Source organism: Stigmatopora nigra, chromosome 4 (assembly GCF_051989575.1).
Source record: "Stigmatopora nigra isolate UIUO_SnigA chromosome 4, RoL_Snig_1.1, whole genome shotgun sequence".
NCBI classification, from domain to species: domain Eukaryota; kingdom Metazoa; phylum Chordata; class Actinopteri; order Syngnathiformes; family Syngnathidae; genus Stigmatopora; species Stigmatopora nigra.
In genome coordinates this window covers 17,998,943-18,017,240 of record NC_135511.1, presented here as the reverse complement: position 1 = coordinate 18,017,240, position 18,298 = coordinate 17,998,943, and the positions used below count along the sequence as shown (strand labels likewise).

At 38.1% G+C, this 18,298-nt stretch overlaps 1 long non-coding RNA gene across 2 annotated transcripts in view; it reads left to right on the top strand.

The window, feature by feature from the left end:
* The window catches only part of LOC144195682 (uncharacterized), a 31,651-nt gene extending 15,980 nt beyond the window's left edge, over positions 1 to 15,671 (top strand). For both annotated transcript variants that reach the window (XR_013326134.1, XR_013326133.1), the window contains one exon: positions 15,614 to 15,671. This is a non-coding gene — a long non-coding RNA (uncharacterized LOC144195682). The remainder of the gene's footprint in view (positions 1 to 15,613) is intronic.
* Positions 15,672 to 18,298: the final 2,627 nt, after the last annotated feature.

The following is an 18,298-nucleotide window of genomic DNA, read 5'->3' as shown; positions in this document are numbered from 1 at the left end:
AACAAAATATTCTATAAAGTATGAATTTTAGCAGGAAACGATGACATGGCGGGCCGTAGGCGGCCCCCCAACCGTTTCTTTGACACCTATACCATAACTTTTTACAGTAGTCAAAATCATTTTAACCCAAAAACAGCACTGCATTTTATTTTAAATTTTTTTCATCTTTCCTGTCCATCAACCCACATAATATCTACGTCATATCGCTAATAAACAACTGTAAAAACTAAACCCGAATCCCAAACTATCCATCTCAACCAAATCTGGTCTGGGAATGGCAAAAGCATCACGTGATGGCTAGCATCTGCTGCCGTCGCCGTGGCGACCGCAGTCATCAAGATGTTTCCCCGTCTCCGTGGCTAATGTCTCACTGAGGGCGACCATCTGCTTTTTGCGTCCCCGAGGTGCGGACCGCGGTGGCAGCGGCTGTGGCGGGGGGACGCCGGGAAACGGCCAGGGTCCGCGTTTCGTCCTTGGCCTTCTCTTATGATGTAAGACTTAAGTAAAAAATAAAATAAAAGTCACACGGAAGCCCCTCCCCCCTTCGAGCTCCAGGTGTCTTCGCGGCGAAACAGATGTGGCGTGACGGGGGCAGGTGAGGGGCGGTCTTCGGCGCCCCGCCGTTTGCCTGACCTCGGCGGGGTTTGTTTCCCCGGGGGCCCGCCTCTGGCCCGACCTCTTTCTCCCCCAGCACGCCCCTGAACTAGCCCACCTGCTCGTCACGATGCATCATCCATTGATGCCGCCCTCCTTGACTAACCGAGAAACGGCACCCCCGCCTGCACTTGCGTCATGACGACCAAAACATCAATCTTTACCGGATTAAAAAAAGACAAATATTGTGTGGGTTTAAGTCCAATTGAATGCTTTTATTGTCGTTATACACGTAGAACCAGAAGTGCACAAAAATGACCACAAAATTACCAAAAATATACCAAAAAAAATTCCCCCAAAAATGACCAGAGAATTACCAAAAAATGACCATAAATCCTAAATAAATATTAATAAAATAATAAATGTCTCTCAATAAATCATAATCAATAAATAATAATAAATAATCAATAAATAATACAAATAATCAATAAATAATAAATAATAAAAATCAATAAATAATAATAAATAATAAAAATCAATAAATAATAATAAATAATAAAAATCAATAAATAATATTAAATAATAAAAATCAATAAATAATAATAAATAATAAAAATCAATAAATAATAATAAATAATAAAAATCAATAAATAATAATAAATAATAAAAATCAATAAATAATAATAAATAATAAAAAATCAATAAATAATAATAAATAATAAAAATCAATAAATAATAATAAATAATAAAAATCAATAAATAATAATAAAAAATAACATAATCAATACATAATCAACAAATAATCAATAAAATAAAAAAAACAGTAAATTATAATAAATGATCAATAAATAATAAATAATCAATACTTAATAATAAATAATCAATAAATAATCTAGAAATAATATGACATAATCAATAAGTAATATTACGTAATCAATAAAAAAATAAATGTTCAATAAATAATCATAAATATAATCCATAAGTAGTCAACAACCTAAATAACTTCTATATGCCCAAATAACAACAGATAATCAATAAATAATAATAAATAATCAATGAATAATATTACATCATCAATAAATAAACAAGTAGTCAACATAATAAATTAGTAGTCACAATAATAAAGCAATGCAAACTCCACGCCGGCATGGTATCGAACCCACGACCCCAAAACCGTGAAGCCAATTCAAAAACCACTTGGTCACTGGTCTAGCCATTCAATCACGACTATCATTCATTTCTTAATTGTTAAAAGTTGTCAAAATGAACATGTTTTGGAACTTTATCTCCATTGGCAAACACAGCCAATCACGTCGTAGCAATCTAGCGGGGCCTCCCAGACGAGCCCCTCGGTAACCTCAGCGCGCCCCTCCTTGGCCCGTCCTCTCCAAGCACACGCGGCGAGACCGCCCGCCGCTCTCTCTGACAAGCCAAGCTGTCGGCTGACCGCTTCATTTTGGACGTTGGCAGGCGGCGGCGGCGTGCTCGTAGCGGCTTGAAAAAAGAGCGCCATCCCAAAATGGGGCGCTTCCAAGTGACCAAACACAGGCTGCTCCCCAAATGTTTGCTCCATCTCGTCTTTGTTGTCTGGAGGTCTTGCGGCGTGTTTGTCTTGTTCATCTCCGTCTTTATTGTGCTTCCCCGTTGGTCTCGTCGCCTCCTCGGCGGCCATCTTGACTCGCCGTAAGCCGCCGCTGTCGTCCCATTGAACCAACTGTGAAAACTCATTTATCGCGCGCTACTTACATGCTGTTCTGGATATGGATAAAATACATAAGTAAATTTGTATTTAATATTCGACTTGACAGTACTACATTTTTATTTTGGAACTTTTGGAGGAAAACAAAGTACCCCGAAGAAAAGCCTGAGTTTGACCTTATGACCTCAGAGCTGTGAGTCGTTTAATTGTTAAAATAGCAGTCTTATTTAGCTGGAAAAAGTGGGTTGTACCACTGTGCCAAAAAATGGGGGTTCTTTATTAGCCCATACATTTAACTAAAACATTCCTAAAACTGCAAAAACAACAGCAAAATATATTTTTTTAAGTTTTTGGTCCACTAATACATTCACAAAGTGACAACTTGTGTCCAAATACATATTAATAAACCCTATTATGGAATATTTTAGCATATTGCTGCAATGATTTTTATACTGCCAAATTACATTATGATGCAAAATGCCCCACCCCCCCAAAAAAAAACAAAATGTGAATAAACAAATTTACAAAACAAACATTAGAAAATTAACTAGTTACAATAAATAAAAAATAAATGATAATCAATATTCAATGAATGATAATAAATCATATATGATAAATAATAAATCATAAATGATAAATAATTAATCATAAATAAAAAATGATAAATGTATTATACATAAGCAATACATAATAATCAATAAACAATAAATAATTATTATTAAACAATAAATAATAATACATAACCAATGATTAATAATAAAGTATCAATAAATAATAAATCATCAATAAATAATAATAAATTATCAATAGATCATAATTAATTATCAATAAATAATAATAAATTATCAATAGATAATAATAAATTATCAATAATTCTTAATACATTATCTATAAATAATCAATAAATAATGAATCGGTGGCCAGCCAATCACAGGGCACAACTGCATTGATATTGTATAGCTTAGCTTGCAATTAGCCTAGCTTGCATTTCTTTGGAACATAGGAGGAAACCGGAGTACCCACAGAAAACCCACACAAGCCCAGGGTGAACATACAAACTCCACACCGGTAAACCGACCTGGATTTGAACCCAAGACCCCAAAACAGTGAGGCTGACTCGGTAACCACGGCAGCTAAACAAATCTAACGGCAGACGTGCTAACGTCAACGCTGGGGCGACGGCGAGTCCTCATGGCGTTAAAGCCCATAAAGCACCAATTGTTTGATGTTTGGCCGCCCGAGGCGCGTCTCGTCCCGGCGACCCGTCGCGGGAAATCAAGACATAGAGCAGATTAAACGGCGACCATCAGCGTGACGACAATTACCCCGTGAGCCGGTCCGGTCCGACCGGCCGACCGGACCACGGGGGGTTACGAGCACTTGAACCCTCCTTCAACTCGGCACGGCTGCTTGTTTTAGCTCCGTTTCGCTAGCTAACGCCGCCATTAGGCTGATCTACGGCCCAGTCGCAACGCCGATCCGAAAGCTGTTCCTCACCGCCTGGGGGGAGGAGTTTAACTCTACTCTTTAACTCCTCCTTTTTGAGAGGTGAACCATCCCCATAAAGGCCTGGACGGAGGTAGACACCATAACAATATTCAAGGTCGAAAATATGCTAAATTAAGGTAGAAATGTTTTGTGAATCGGGGAAATCGGGGTCAAGTGGTTAGCAAGTTTGCCTCACATTTCTAAGGCCGAGGGTTCAATCCCTAGTGGAGTTTGTATGTTTTCCTTTGCCTGCGTAGGTGCTACAAAATGCTAACCAATATTGATAATTTTGCACGTAAAACTCAATTTTCTGTTTTTTTTCTCTCTCGCGTATAAGCCGCATCTGCGTCTAAGCCGTACCCTTAAAAATGCCTTAAAATGGTTGAATTTGACAATTTCCCTCGTATAAGCCGCCCCCTGATTCACAATTTTCACCTCCATATTCATGGTTTTAATAGGGAGTACAAATATGTTACTTTGAAGGGAAAATATTAAGGAAAATCATCACATGTGGTATTTCTGAGATACTGTATTCATATCACATTGTTATTAGCTGTCAATACAACTAAGTGTTGGTGGTATTTTTAAGACTATACTTAGGTTAGTTAAACTTTGAATACATTCTAATTGAAGTGCTGGAATTAGGTGACCAATCAGTGTAATTTGTGAGGTTATAAACGCACGCTTAGTCTATTTTCAACTGAATAACTCCAATGTATTAATGTGACTTTAATGGACCATATTTTCTGGCATATTCGTGGCCTAGTTCCCTTAAAATTGCCTTAAAATGGTTGAATTTTGACAGTTTCTCGCATATAAGCCGCCCCCATGATTCCCAATTTTCACCTCCATATTCGTAATTTTAATAGGGAGTACAAATGTGTTACTTTCTGATATACCGTATAAATGAATTGCTGGATTCCGAAAGGGTGCCTTTATGTACACACATTCAAAAAGGAGGTCATGTGACCAGTTCAACCAGGAAATGTGTCTGTAGCGGTCTAGTTTGTCATCTCTATGTAAGATGGGGACATCAACGTCAATTTATCTTGCGTTATGGCATTGTGTACTTGTTATCTTGCAGTTTTGTGCATGTCAAGTCAAATTTATGCGCATATAAGCCTTCAGTCATCATTTTTAGCAACAAATATGGCATATATGTGAGTAAATACAGTACTTTGCTAAAGCTAACGTAAGTTGACAGCACATATTATGGTTCTTACTTGTCTACCAACTAAATTAACATCTTCCCAGTAACAAACTGGTTTGTATATCATCGCCACTAGCACTGAAAGAGTTAATTTACCTGTCCTAATACTTATGATTCTAACTTTTGTACTGGTAATGGTCGCCGGGCATTGTTCGGGTCTGGCTGTGAAACAAAATGGAGCTTCTCTGTGATTTATATAGCAGAAGGAAGGATTGGGGGGTGAGTGGGGGGTGTGGTTTCCAAGGTGGAGGGTGGGAGGGACTTATCCCAAAAGGTCATCCTCAATTTCTGTCCAGAAAATGATCTTTTCCCGCTCCGTAATAAACATTTATCTGATCCCTTTATTGGCTTTATGAGAGCTGACAGTTTAGTTAAGCCATTTGCCGTCATTCGCCGCCAACGCCGCTCGCTACGGTTAACGTTCCGTCGCCGCCGGCCAGGGTGGCGAGGGCGGGAGGTCCAAACTCTGTGTGTTTGTGTGTGTGTGTGTGGGTGTGTGTGTTGGCCGGGTGGGCGGCGGTGAACCATGTGCTGCATTTTAGCTCGTTGTAAAAACTGGATTTGAGCACTTTACTGAGGAAGGCGCTGCTATTTTTAAACCACATTTATTCAGGCAAGTGAGATGTGTTGGATTTATTTTTTTGACCTTACATGTGACTCCAAAGGAAAAAAAATACACATTGTCTGTGTTTTTTAGTTCAGTAGACATTGTTCTGCTCCTTTTGATGTACTTGGTGTGGCCACTGGGGGCAGTGTTGGAAATATGGCGAAGTTTCGGAAATGTAGTTTTTTTAAAGTAGTATGATAGTGTTATAATATAGTATTCCCTCGATTATTGAGGGTAATGTAGACCAGACATGGCAGCGATAAATGAAAAACAGCAAAGTAGGGTCACCCCTATTTAAAAAAAAAAGATATATATATATATATATATATATATATATTTTTTTTTTTTAAATTTTTTCTTCTATTTTTTATTTTTTTAAAGCGGCCATGTCTGTTTACATTAACCGCGATAATCAAGGATTAGTGTATAATGACAAAAATTTTATTGTTATTTTACTACAGTCCTAGTAGTAAACAGAGGAAAGGGGCGTGGCTTCTACTTGCGAGTTTCAGTGTCGATTTTCACATTTTTATGAATTAAAAATATATATATATATATATACATTAACCAAAAAAAAATTCCCCCAGGAAAAAAAAAACGTGATGTCACAAAGCCGCAATATTCGAGGGATTACTGTACTGGGATACACGTGCCCCAAAACAGGCTGGTTAAAAACCAAGATGGCTTCTTGGCGTATTTAGTCAAGCCGAAAAACTCGCTAACACGCAAAGGAAAATCAAAAACAGAAGGTCGAACCTGAAGTAACTGAGACGATGGGCAGAGTGCCACAAAAATTGGAAAAACCATTGAATACCTACACAAGGGAGTGGATCAAAAACAAGGAACGACAATAGGCAAATCCCTTTAAGACCAAAAAGCGCAATTTGCGGAAACTAGCAAATCGCAAAAGGTTAAGGGATTACAAATTTGGCAACGGTGACACGAAAGGTAATACTTAGGTGCCACACGGGAAACTCCGCCCACTGCCACACATACCTGGGCTCGGCAATAAAGGGGAATATCTTCACATTTTGGCAGAAGTTATGGCGCAGGAAGCTTAATAGTTAAAAGTTGTAATCCCTGTTGATGAAATTAAAATATTCAATAATATTTTTAGAAGCCTTTAAAAAATTATAATTTGATTTACCATACTTTCTTGTATATTGTCCGCATCCGCATATAAGCCAAGCCCTTAAAATAGCCTCAAAATCGTTGAATTTTACAATTTCTCGCATATAAGCTGTACCCTTAAAATTGCCTTAAAATCGTTGAATTTTACAATGTCTCGCGTTTAAGCTGTACCCTTGAAATTGCCTTAAAATGGTTGAATTTTACAATTTCTCTCATATAAGCCGTCCCCTGATTATTTTTTTTTCTTGAATTTTATTCATAGACCTCAAAATAAATTTTGTTTAGCATTTTATCTGTTTATCTTTTCTATATTTTGAAATAAATTACTGTATTGTCTTGCGTTATGGCGCTTCGTCTTTGTCATCTTGCAGTTTCAAGCAAATCAAGTCTAATTTATGCGCATATAAGCCATACCCTAGATTCAGTCATTTATTTTTAGTTAAGAATACGACTTATATGCGATAAAATGTGGTACTATATTATTTTAAATTGACTAGGCTAAGTATTTTCTTCTTTTTTAAGTTTAGTGTTGAGTTCAGAACTGTTAAAGAGAAGCTTAACCACAATTTAAATTTTTTTTCAGTTGTCTTAGGGGGGAAAAAAACCCTCCTTTCTTTCAATTTTTTTTCTTTTTTTTTAATTACGTTAAGTGAATGTTGGCTGGCAAAGTGCGCCAGGCGGGCTAAGTTAGCGCGTAAAGTGAACTTGTCACTCGACGGCGATGGAGGTTGGCGTGCGGGAGGGCAAAGCGGGAGCTTCGCCTCCCGATCCAGACCATCTGCGGCCCCAGCTGGAGCGCCGCCGATGGTCTGGCACTTGTACGCCGCCATATTTACAGATCTAAACACAAATGGCGACGGCCTGATTGTTTCACGATTCATTAGTCAGACAAGCTCGGCTCACGCGCCAGCCCAGCTGTTCCAGAGTAAACCTTTATTGCTTCCCGGGGCCGAAACGCCGTCAAATGTATTGATCTGCGGCCTCCGGGGTTTTGGGGTGGCGCAATACCAACAAAAAAAAATGGCTTTTGTCAAATGCTAACGCTAGTTTTGTTCGTACTCTGACTCACCTTTCAATGTTATATATGTATATGTATATCTTTATCTATATGTATATGTATATGTATATGTATATGTATATGTATATGTATATGTATATGTATATGTATATGTATATGTATATGTATATGTATATGTATATGTATATGTATATGTATATGTATATGTATATGTATATGTATATGTATATGTATATGTATATGTATATGTATATGTATATGTATATGTATATGTATATGTATATGTATATGTATATGTATATGTATATGTATATGTATATGTATATGTGAAAAAAATAAAATAATATAAAAATAATAAAAAAATATGTTGCTATCTCAAAATTCAGCTATGCAAAATATTCATTCATTTTCAGAACCACTTTATCCTCACTAGGGTCGCGGGGGGTGCCGGAGCATACTCCAGCTCACTTCAGTAAAGTTAACTGAGGCCCTATGCAAATATTTCAAAATTATTAAATTTTCTATTATAATTCATGTTTAATTGAGTTCCTCTGAACCAACAATTGCTATTAATAATCATCTGTTTATGCGCAATGATTTTGGGGGTGCTGGAGCCTCTCCCAGCCAACTGTGGTCAATAAGGGAGTCATCAGTTGTCATCATTAATGATGGCAACTATATTTTAAATGAAATCCAAAAGGGAGCCGTGCCATTGGTCGATATTTTGATATGTTTCCGTATTTTATTCGTAATTTCGTCAAGACAACGTCCACTTCAAAGTCCAACGATCGCAATAGGAAGAAGTAGTGCGCACTTCGCCCGGGTCAATTTAACGTATCGATTTCACATTACGACCTGTAAATATTTCACTGATGCTTATTGGCGTTCTGCCACCGGGCTAAAAGCCGCCATTGATCCCGTCGCATCGTGTCACCGCTCTCGCTCCAGGAATTAGCCTTGTTAAAGGCCCGAGGTGGGCGGGGTCAGGCGGCGAGTGGGAGGCGGGAGGGATTTTCGCTTTCCCCAGAGAGCGGCGAGACATTTACAACGGACGTCGTGGTGCTAACGTCTCCTCGGGCTGCGTATGCTACGATGAGCTTAGCACGCCTTACGACCGCCTGATTTAATTAACAGCGTATTAGCTAATTAGCATGTTGATTAACGCTCTATTAATCCGCCGCGGTGCCAATTGAATCTTCACTGGCTACCTTGGACATTAAAGTGGCAAACGGCTAATTAGCAACGCAGGCACCCGTGTAGGCCGATGCTGTTGAGAGTAGCGGGGGGCGGGGCTTGTAGTGACACCAAATTTGGTGGACTTGTCAATCATTGGTACACACGCAAAAAAAATTGATAAAATGTAGGAAATCTGGTGTTTTGGTTGGAAGCGGCCATTTTTTTAGTGGTCATTTAAGCCGTTTTGGGTTTTTTTTGAAGCGTTTTTGGGTTCAAAACCCAAAAGCCATTGGAAATACCTAACGTAAGATTTGCAAGATGTGAATTGTTCTTTGTAATATTTTTGTAGTGGATTTTATTTAGCTTGTTTGGTCTAAATTCAATTAATTAAGGTTGCTATTTAGTGTTAGCGACAAGCAGTTGTTTGCAAATATTGTGGCCGAGTGCTTGAAACATCTGCCAAGCGTCATGCCAGGCTTCCTTCCCGCCAACCACCGACCCACCGTGTCATCCGTCAGGCCCATGACAGCGCCACCCGCTGTTCAGAGTGAGATTTTCAGTATGGCTGCTTGGCACTTAATTAATGAGCCCGTTGATGATTTACTTCAGTAAAGACCTTCGGTATGCTTATTTTTCTCATTGTTCCCATGTGATTGGCTCCCAACCGTTTCAAAGCTAGTATCTAAAGTGAGCCAAGAAAGGCTTCAGCACCCCCGAGACTCTTGTGAGGATACGCGTAACAGAAAATGAATGGACGTCATGAATCAGGTTGCATGTAGTTGTCGGTTTTGAGTGTCGATGTGAGGAATGTTCTGTTTTACGTGATGTCCTTGAACGCACCGGAGAGAAAAGGGGAGGGGTGAACAAGTTTTGTTATTTTAACTGAAAATGAATGGACGTCTTGAATCAGATTGTGTATTTGTCAGCTTCGAATGTCGATGTGAGGGATGTTGTGGTTTACGTGATGTCATTGAACGCATCGGAGAGAAAAGGGGAGGGGTGAACTAGTTGTTATTGTCATGTCATCGTCTTTAGCCTTTTGCTTGCAAATACATAATTGTAAACAAAGTTAGCGACGCTACAATACATATTTCGGTCTTCTATCGTTTTACGTATTTATCAAAACAAAACAAAGTCGACTAATCCAAAAATATTTCACCAATTTAATGAAAAAAACTCAAAAGAAATAAACCTAAACATTTCTTTTCCTAGCTTGTAAACACACCATGTACCAGTCTAATGTGAGCTAGCTTAAAGCAGCGCACACTTTAATCGGCGCTAACATCTGCGTGCCATCCCCTCACTTCCTGTTTTTTTTCTGCGTCGCCACCCCCAAGTGGCGCCCAGAGCCCCGTACTCCGCCTTCCCAGCAGATGGACTGCAAATATGGCCTCTCATTTGTTTTTTCCTTTTTATTTTGTTTTTTTTCCCCTTTTCTCTGGCCGGGGCGAGAACGCAACAGTCGGGCAAATGTGCGCGGAGCCCCGGGGGGTGGGCGCCACGCGGTAGCTAGCGCCGAGGATGCTAATATATTCATGAAAATGTATTTGTCAGGAAAAAAGGGGGAGAAGATAATTGGGATCGAAGCAGCTTTTTTGGCGGCGGAAGGGACGAGTCGATAAAAACGCTGGCGAAATCATTGACAGACGCCTGTTATATGGACAGCACCCGCCATGACAGATGGGCGGGGGGTTAATACAGGGGGTGAGCATCATGATCACGCCGTGGGGGGGGGAAGTGTGAAAATGTTACACAACAATCGTTTCTTTCGCGCAATGAGCTAGCGGACGTTTACGTTAGCGACGTGCTAAAGGGTTGAGTTTTGGTAAGGTTACCGAACGATGACATCATTTGAACGCACCCAGTTTTTGTAAATACTCTTCTTGGATGCCGCTCAGACCGAGATAAATGGCGGCCATTATCGTGGGCGGCCATTTGTGCTGGTATTTGACTCGCTAATGATCGTCTTCCAAGTTTATCAGACACACATAAAAAAGCTAATTTGTTCTTTATTTTGGTGCGTTTTAGTGGACAAGTTCAATAGAACTGGTAAATATAAATATACAGTGATACCTTGAGATACGAGCTTAATGTGTGAGCTCGTATGTTGATTTACTCATATCTCAAATGAAAGTTTCACATAGAAATGAACTAAAAACTAGTAAATTTGTTTCAACCCTATGAAAAAACACCAATAACATTTTTATTTGTTCTAATTTGCCATCTATTAATAAAGTAATAAATAACTAGTGGTTTAATAGTACTAAAATGTGTTTAATAATATTAAAATTAGACAGATTTTACAGAGGGGAGATTTTTTTGCATAGCAACGCACTGGTAACATAACAAACTAATTTAAATGAATTTAGATTACAATCCAGATACTCAAAAATAATTACTCTAACCTTACACTTAACTTAATTCTAATTTTGTTTAAAAGTTTAATACCTTTCTTCTCCCTGATTGGCTCTATTGGCCCCGCCTCCACCCTGACTTTCAGATACAACCTATTTGTCTTCCCTTCAAAATATTCCGCCAAAAATATGGACATCCCAATTAATTTTTTCCTTCACCTTTTACATATTTCTTCAAATAATAACATAGTAGTTAACTTACAGCAACAAAAAATCCTCTTCAAAAAAATATCAAACTCTAAAACAAAAGTAGAAACAGCGCAAAAACCCAAGACAAAAAAAAAAAACACAATAGAGAACTATGGGGAAATATGAATATTTCATTCTTAAACTTGAATTATGCATGGAGGATGGCACTTTGCGAGTGGATGTTGATAGGATTGGACTAAGTGTGTGCGTGGATGTGTTAATATAATAACGTTTGGGTAATATTTGACATGGTGTAATGGATCGGCAGCCATCATTTATTCATTAATTAGACCAACGATCTTGTTAAAGGCCATCAAGAGCGACTTGACGAGTTCACTTGACTTTTGGAAGACGTTTGCGCAAATCCCAAATTACTTTAAAAGTAAGTATTGCTTAAATCAAAAGCTCTCAAGTCAATTTATTCAAGCCTTCACACAATTGAGTCAAAAACTATTACTCTGAAGTTCAAAGTGCTTGTCAGAAGTTGCACATGTAACCAAATAAATTAATTTTATAGGTTGGTTTTACAAAATGTGGCTGCCAATTGGATTCCTCTTAAAATTTGATTTTAGGAATGACTGTTTACATCTTGATTTGGATGTCGGTCTTAAAAATGTCTTTGTAAGAAGCTGTTTCAGGACTAGTGTTTACTTTTTATATATATATTTTTGTGTAAATCTTAGGTGATTTTCAAAATCTCATGCAAGTCTTAGGAAGTCTCGTGGAAGTCTCATTATGATTGCAACAAAATTTTAGCTATTTTTTATCGGTGTTATTGTTGCTTGTGTTATTCAAGCCATTTAACAATCTCATTTCTCATATCCGATTTTAAATAATCTTGTGTGTGAATATCTGATAATCAAAATCTCATGCAAGTCTTCGAAATCTCAGTCAAAATCTCATGTAAATCTTGCCACAGTAGCAATCTCATGTTTATAGTCTGATTTTAATTCATCTGCTCGGTGAATTTCCCCCCAAAAAATCACATAATCTCATGCAAATCTTAACATTTCGGTCAAAATCTCATGGAAGTCTCGACCCATAATTTTTTGCATTTTTTTCCGATTCCCTCAAGTTCTGACTTATTTTTGCTTGCACGATTCAAACCATTTCTCATTTCTCAAGTCCTATATTAATTAATCTAGTCTGTGAATCTCATTAAAATTCTTATGTAAAACTCGGGTGATTTTCAAAATCTCATGCAAGTCTTAAAATCTCAGTCAAAATCTTGTGGAAGTCTCGGAGCAATAACAATCTCATGTTTAAAGTCCTAGTCTCTTGTTTTGAGTTTTTGAGATACAAAAACAACCTTTTTTACAAGCTATCATCTAAAAAATATGTAACAATATAACTCCTATTCGGTCTATTCTTCGTATTTAAAAAAAAACATAACCAAAAAATATCCGGATCCCACCATCCATCACAAAATGAAACATAATCAGAAATTCACTGTCTTTAAAAAAGCTTCCATCCGTCAACGTCCATTTTGTAGTTCAGCTCCATAGTCGCACTTCCTTGGCTTTTAGAAACCCCGCCCCATCCACCTCCCCGACCGCTATTGGCTCACCACACTTAATCCGTCCCAAAGATCCGGCGCCCCGGCGCTAAATGAGTCGCAGCCTTCGCGCGAGCGCAAGAACGAGAGGAGATATTTATTTTTCTCAGGGCTAATGACCTGTCGCCGGGCCCCGCCCACTGATGGTTATTTACTAGGGCCCAGATGCTGGCGCTCAAAATGAGTGGTCATGTCAACGGCGGGCGCCATCCTTCAAACCGCCGTGCCCCCTCCCCTGATTGAATCCCGGCCATCCCATTGACATTGACTCGGTGACTTTTAAGGCCATTACCCGGCTCCGCCCACCGCCATCGCCTGGTGGCGGCCAAAGAGCTGACAGCTGATTAGCGACAAATTACCGACAGGAGAAGGCTGCGCGGACGTGGGAGTGGCGGGGGGTGTCGGAGCCGGCCCGGGCCCGGCCCGGGACGCGTTCATGGTAATGTAATAAGCGGCGAGGGGCTCATATGTTGATGTTCGCCACCGGGAGGGGACACTGGCAGCTGCTTCTCATTGGTGGAGAGTTTGAATATAGTGGAATTAGAAGTGTATTTGGGAATTTGAAGTTGTGTCCACGCCCACTGTTGAGGGCCGCCAATGCGAAAGTGAAACCAGGGAACGGGGAATTTTTCGTTGTTTTAGGATAGAGGTGTCAAAGTGGAGGCCCGGGGGCCAAATCTGGCCCGATGTATCATTTCGTGTGGTCCGGGAAAGTAAATTATGAGTGTTGAGTTAGTGTTTTAGGATCAAATTTAAATGGAGAGTATAGATGGATATTATATTTTCTGATTTTGCCCCTTTTAAATCAATAATTGTCATTTTTTTTAATCCATTTTTTCTGTTTTTAGTTTAAAAATATTTTTTAAATCTAAAAATATATAAAAAAAGGTCAAATAAACATTGTTTTATATCTATGAAAAAGGGAATAATAGTTATTTTAATCCATTTATTTAAAAAATATCTAAATATTATATCTAAAATGGTATACATGTTTTGTTTCTATTTGTGACTTTTTGCAGCGGAATCAACATTTTCCTCACAACCGCAAACAGTTAGCAATATCATTTTCTTCATTTTCTTTCTATTTCTGACTTTTTTGCAGCGTTATCAAAATTTTCTTCACAATCCGAAACAGTTAGCAATAGCATTTTCTTCATTTTCCTTCTATTTCTGACTTTTTACAGCGTCATCAACACTTTCTTCAAAAACACAAACAGTTACCAATAACATTTCCTTTATTTCATTTCATTTATTCCTGCTTTTATTTTCAATACTTACAACCACTAAAAAAAACATTGCTAACCCAGTTAAAGCTTGAAAAATGACACAAATGTGTTTTTTTTTTTGTTAATAGCACACAAACTGTCTCCGACGTTGACCACCCACCCCCACCCACCAAGCGCTATCTCCTCTCCATTTTGACATGTTGCGAGGCCCCGAGATTAACAGCCGTACGCCCTCCTCGCCCTGACACACACACACACATGTACGTCCTTTTATCCCCCCCGTTCCGGGGTGCCACGCTCATTTGCATAACCAGATAATCCTTGATAAAAATTTCCATTAGACAAAGGTGAAATGGATCAATTTCCCGCTGCCAAGATAAATCTGGGCTTTTTACACCGACGGGGTCATTACACAAGCCACATTTTCCGAGAGAGCGGGGGGTCCCGGGGCCCGATAGCGCTAAGGAGGGGGCTCCATTTCCCACTTTCCAATTACCTTTAAGAAAAGCTTATTCTGTGGACAATAAAGCACATTACGGCACAATATGATACAGTCCATAAAGATCAGCGTGTTTGATGAGGGCTTAGCGAAAGAAAGCTCAGCAGATTTCCCAGGGCGGGGCCGAGCGGCTCGGGTGGGCGGCGGCCACGTTAACTGCCGACGCCCCATGCAAATGCGTCCGTTCGCTAGCTCGCTATTAGCGGAAAAGTCGGCGAATATTAAGAATCTATCGGAATATTGAGAAAAACAACCCCCTTCCCTCAAGATAGGGGGAGGCTTGACAAGACGGCGAGGTGTTCAGGGGCACCGCGAACAGCGGGGAAACTCATTACTCGGCTCGCACCCGCAATTCGACGCTTTGACCTTCAGATTTGCGCCCCCGCCATTTGCCATCGTTTGAGATATGATTTTGTTCTGTTAGATGGCAAATTTTGTCGTTTGCTAAGAGACCCCGCCCCCAAAGTACGCACAAAAATGGCTACGGAATTCAATAATAAAAGTATTAAATGTGTGGAAATTAGTTTTGTTGTTGTTAGCCAAAAATGTTAACACAAATGTGAAAAGTCACTTTCATGTCCATCAAAAATCAAGAGCCCATTTTTTTTAATCCCAAAATATTTCAATGTAGCTATCATTTTTTACACTATGCTAACTGAGTAGCACCATGCTAACGTGAAGCTTACTTATGTGTTATTTATACATTTTCATAGACTGCTAACTGTAATGCTACTCCACCAACTGAATGAACAAAACAAAGTCATTTAACCAGACAAAACTAATGACTTTTCTTTCTTTTTTTTACAGTTACAAGCTGCGGAAAGAAGAGCCAATCTACCATCGTTCTTCGACTTGACAATCAAGGTGAGTCAAATATAATTTAATATTTGTGTGTTGTATAAAAACATTGTTGTGTATGAGGGACAGGACTAATACAGTAATGTACAGTTCATGTAGATTAGAAATAACGAAAAAAAACATGATGTAGGCTCACCTCTATTAAAAAAAAATAGAGTAAAATTGTACTTCAGTGTTGAGTTTTAGTGTAGTTTTTCACATTTTATGAACTTATAAAACATTTATTTGACAAAAAAGTTCCCCAGAAAAAAATCTATGATTGTAGTGAAACTGTGATATTTGAGGGATTACTGTACTTAGTCTACACAGGTTTTACATGTCAAATTTTACCTGCACTCGCTTAAGTGTTTTTCTTTTTTTAAATCCAGTGCTAAGCGGTCGTATGAACGGAAATAAAACGACAGCAATTTTAGCATTTTTAGTTAAAATTGCGTCAGTAATTTACTAGCATAGCAATTTAGCGAGATAGCTATCTATGTGTTCTGAGCTAGCTAGCTATTCACTCACTGAATTAGGCCGTATGTATCCTATCAAAGACAAACAGAAATACCTTTTTATGCTAAATAAAAATAATGATGTGCTTTTAACAAACTATTTAGAAAGTGAAAGGCTAGCTATAAAAATTAAAACCTTTTTTTGTAGTTTTAGATGCACTTTCACTGCGTAAAGTCAGTTTTTAGCTCTTAAAGTAAATAAAAGCATGCTTTTGTTGAAGAAATATTGAACATTTATTGGCCAAGTGATTGAAAATAAAGCTTTTTATACTTTTTTTAGGACAGTTAAAACATTCCTAACAATAAGCACAATCATGGCTTTAATCATCTGAATAATGATACTTAAGCCATACAAAATGCAATAATGTTTAATAATTATAACAAATAAATCCCAAAGCTATTTAATTTGCAACAGCAAAAACAACAACAAAAATATTCAGCCCTTGTTGAATTATTTTGAATTAAAAACATCAAAGACTACTTTTCTACAGGCAAAAACTTTGGACACCCGTCTCGTCGTTCATCATTGCGAATTATTAATCCCGCCATCCATTTTTGATCAAATCCAAAATGCTAAAATATAACGTCAATTATTAGCATGGACTAATGCACTCAACTTTAATAATAAATCATCAGTACTTGAAAGAGACTCATTTTTATTCACAAACCACAACGGTCCTCTGTCAACTTGTTTCTTCTTCTTCTGTGGTTTATTTACGGCGTGACAAGCGCACGTACGTACGCACGCACGTTAAGGCTAAGAACGACGAAAAAAAAATGTCAAAATGGACACCAGGAGCGTATTAGCAATAATTCACATGAGTGAGTCCAGTAAATGGAGGAGGATGTGATTTATTTCTCAGGGGTGCAAATGTCACATGGTGGACTCTGTCGGCTTTTACGCTTCGGATACAAAACGGACAATAATTTACACTTCTTTATTTTAGTACCGTATTTTCACGACTATAAGGCGCACCCTCAACGAATGACATTTTTTTTCCATATATAAGGCGCACTGTATTATAAGGCGCACTGTCTATTTTGGAGAAAATTCAAGACTTTTAAGTCCGCCTTATAGTGGTGAACATACGGTAATTGCTATTGACTTCCTGGTATGAAGCACTCACTCACTACACAGTCACCTCTAGAGCCAGCCATTGTTGATGTTTTGGATTTTTTTGTATAAAATCTTGCAGTGGGGGAGGAGCTATATGATGGAAGATTTTGTAAACTAAGATGGCATCTGCATATTTCACAGTATTGTTTCAGTTCAGGCGTTTGTGTTATTTTTAATATCCGACAGTGGTGGTTTTTCATTTTTGGTTTTCTGTTTTTTTCCATATATAAGGCGCACTGGATTATAAGGCGCACTGTTTATTTTGGAGAAAATTTAAGACTTTTAAGTGCGCCTTATAGTCGTGAAAATACGGTATATTTTATTTGTAAAGTGAAAAATAGAGAAATTACCCCAAAAAACAACATCACCTAAAACACTCCCACTTTGTAAACAAAAGATTATTTGGCTATTTTCCCCATATATCTATACGTCTTAAAACTTTATGGATTTCAAATATGTATGCAGGCTTAAAATAGGTTTTATGCACCAAAAAACATGAGTATTATTAAAATAGGATAAGGTAGAAATGTGTTTTTGGGAAATTCTCCAACGTATAGGATTAATGTGTAAAAGTATTTGTTTAAATCTAAAGTGTAGTTTTAGGAAATTCTCTAACATGCAGGATTAATACGTAAAAGTATTTTTTATATATATAAAGGGTATTGGATTGGTTAAATCGTTGTTTTAAAAATAATGCATTATGAAAACAAAAAGCTTATGTGCGTGTTTGTCTATGATAGCCGAGTTCTGTACTAAGCAGGCAAATAGTGACATCTGCAGGAAGATCAGGGAACAGCACCACACTTGCTGTTTCCAAGGGGGGAAAAAAATGACAAAATATGCTATTTTCTATTATCATTTTTCAAACGATAACCCGTTTTAGTGGTGTTAAATATAGAAGACTAGTAAAAAAGATAAAAACTAAAATCAGCTGTTAAATGTAATTTTTTAATCCTATGTCGTTTTTTTACGGAAAAAAAAGCCTTACTATACTATGTTGTTGTTTTAAGTAAAAAGCCTTAC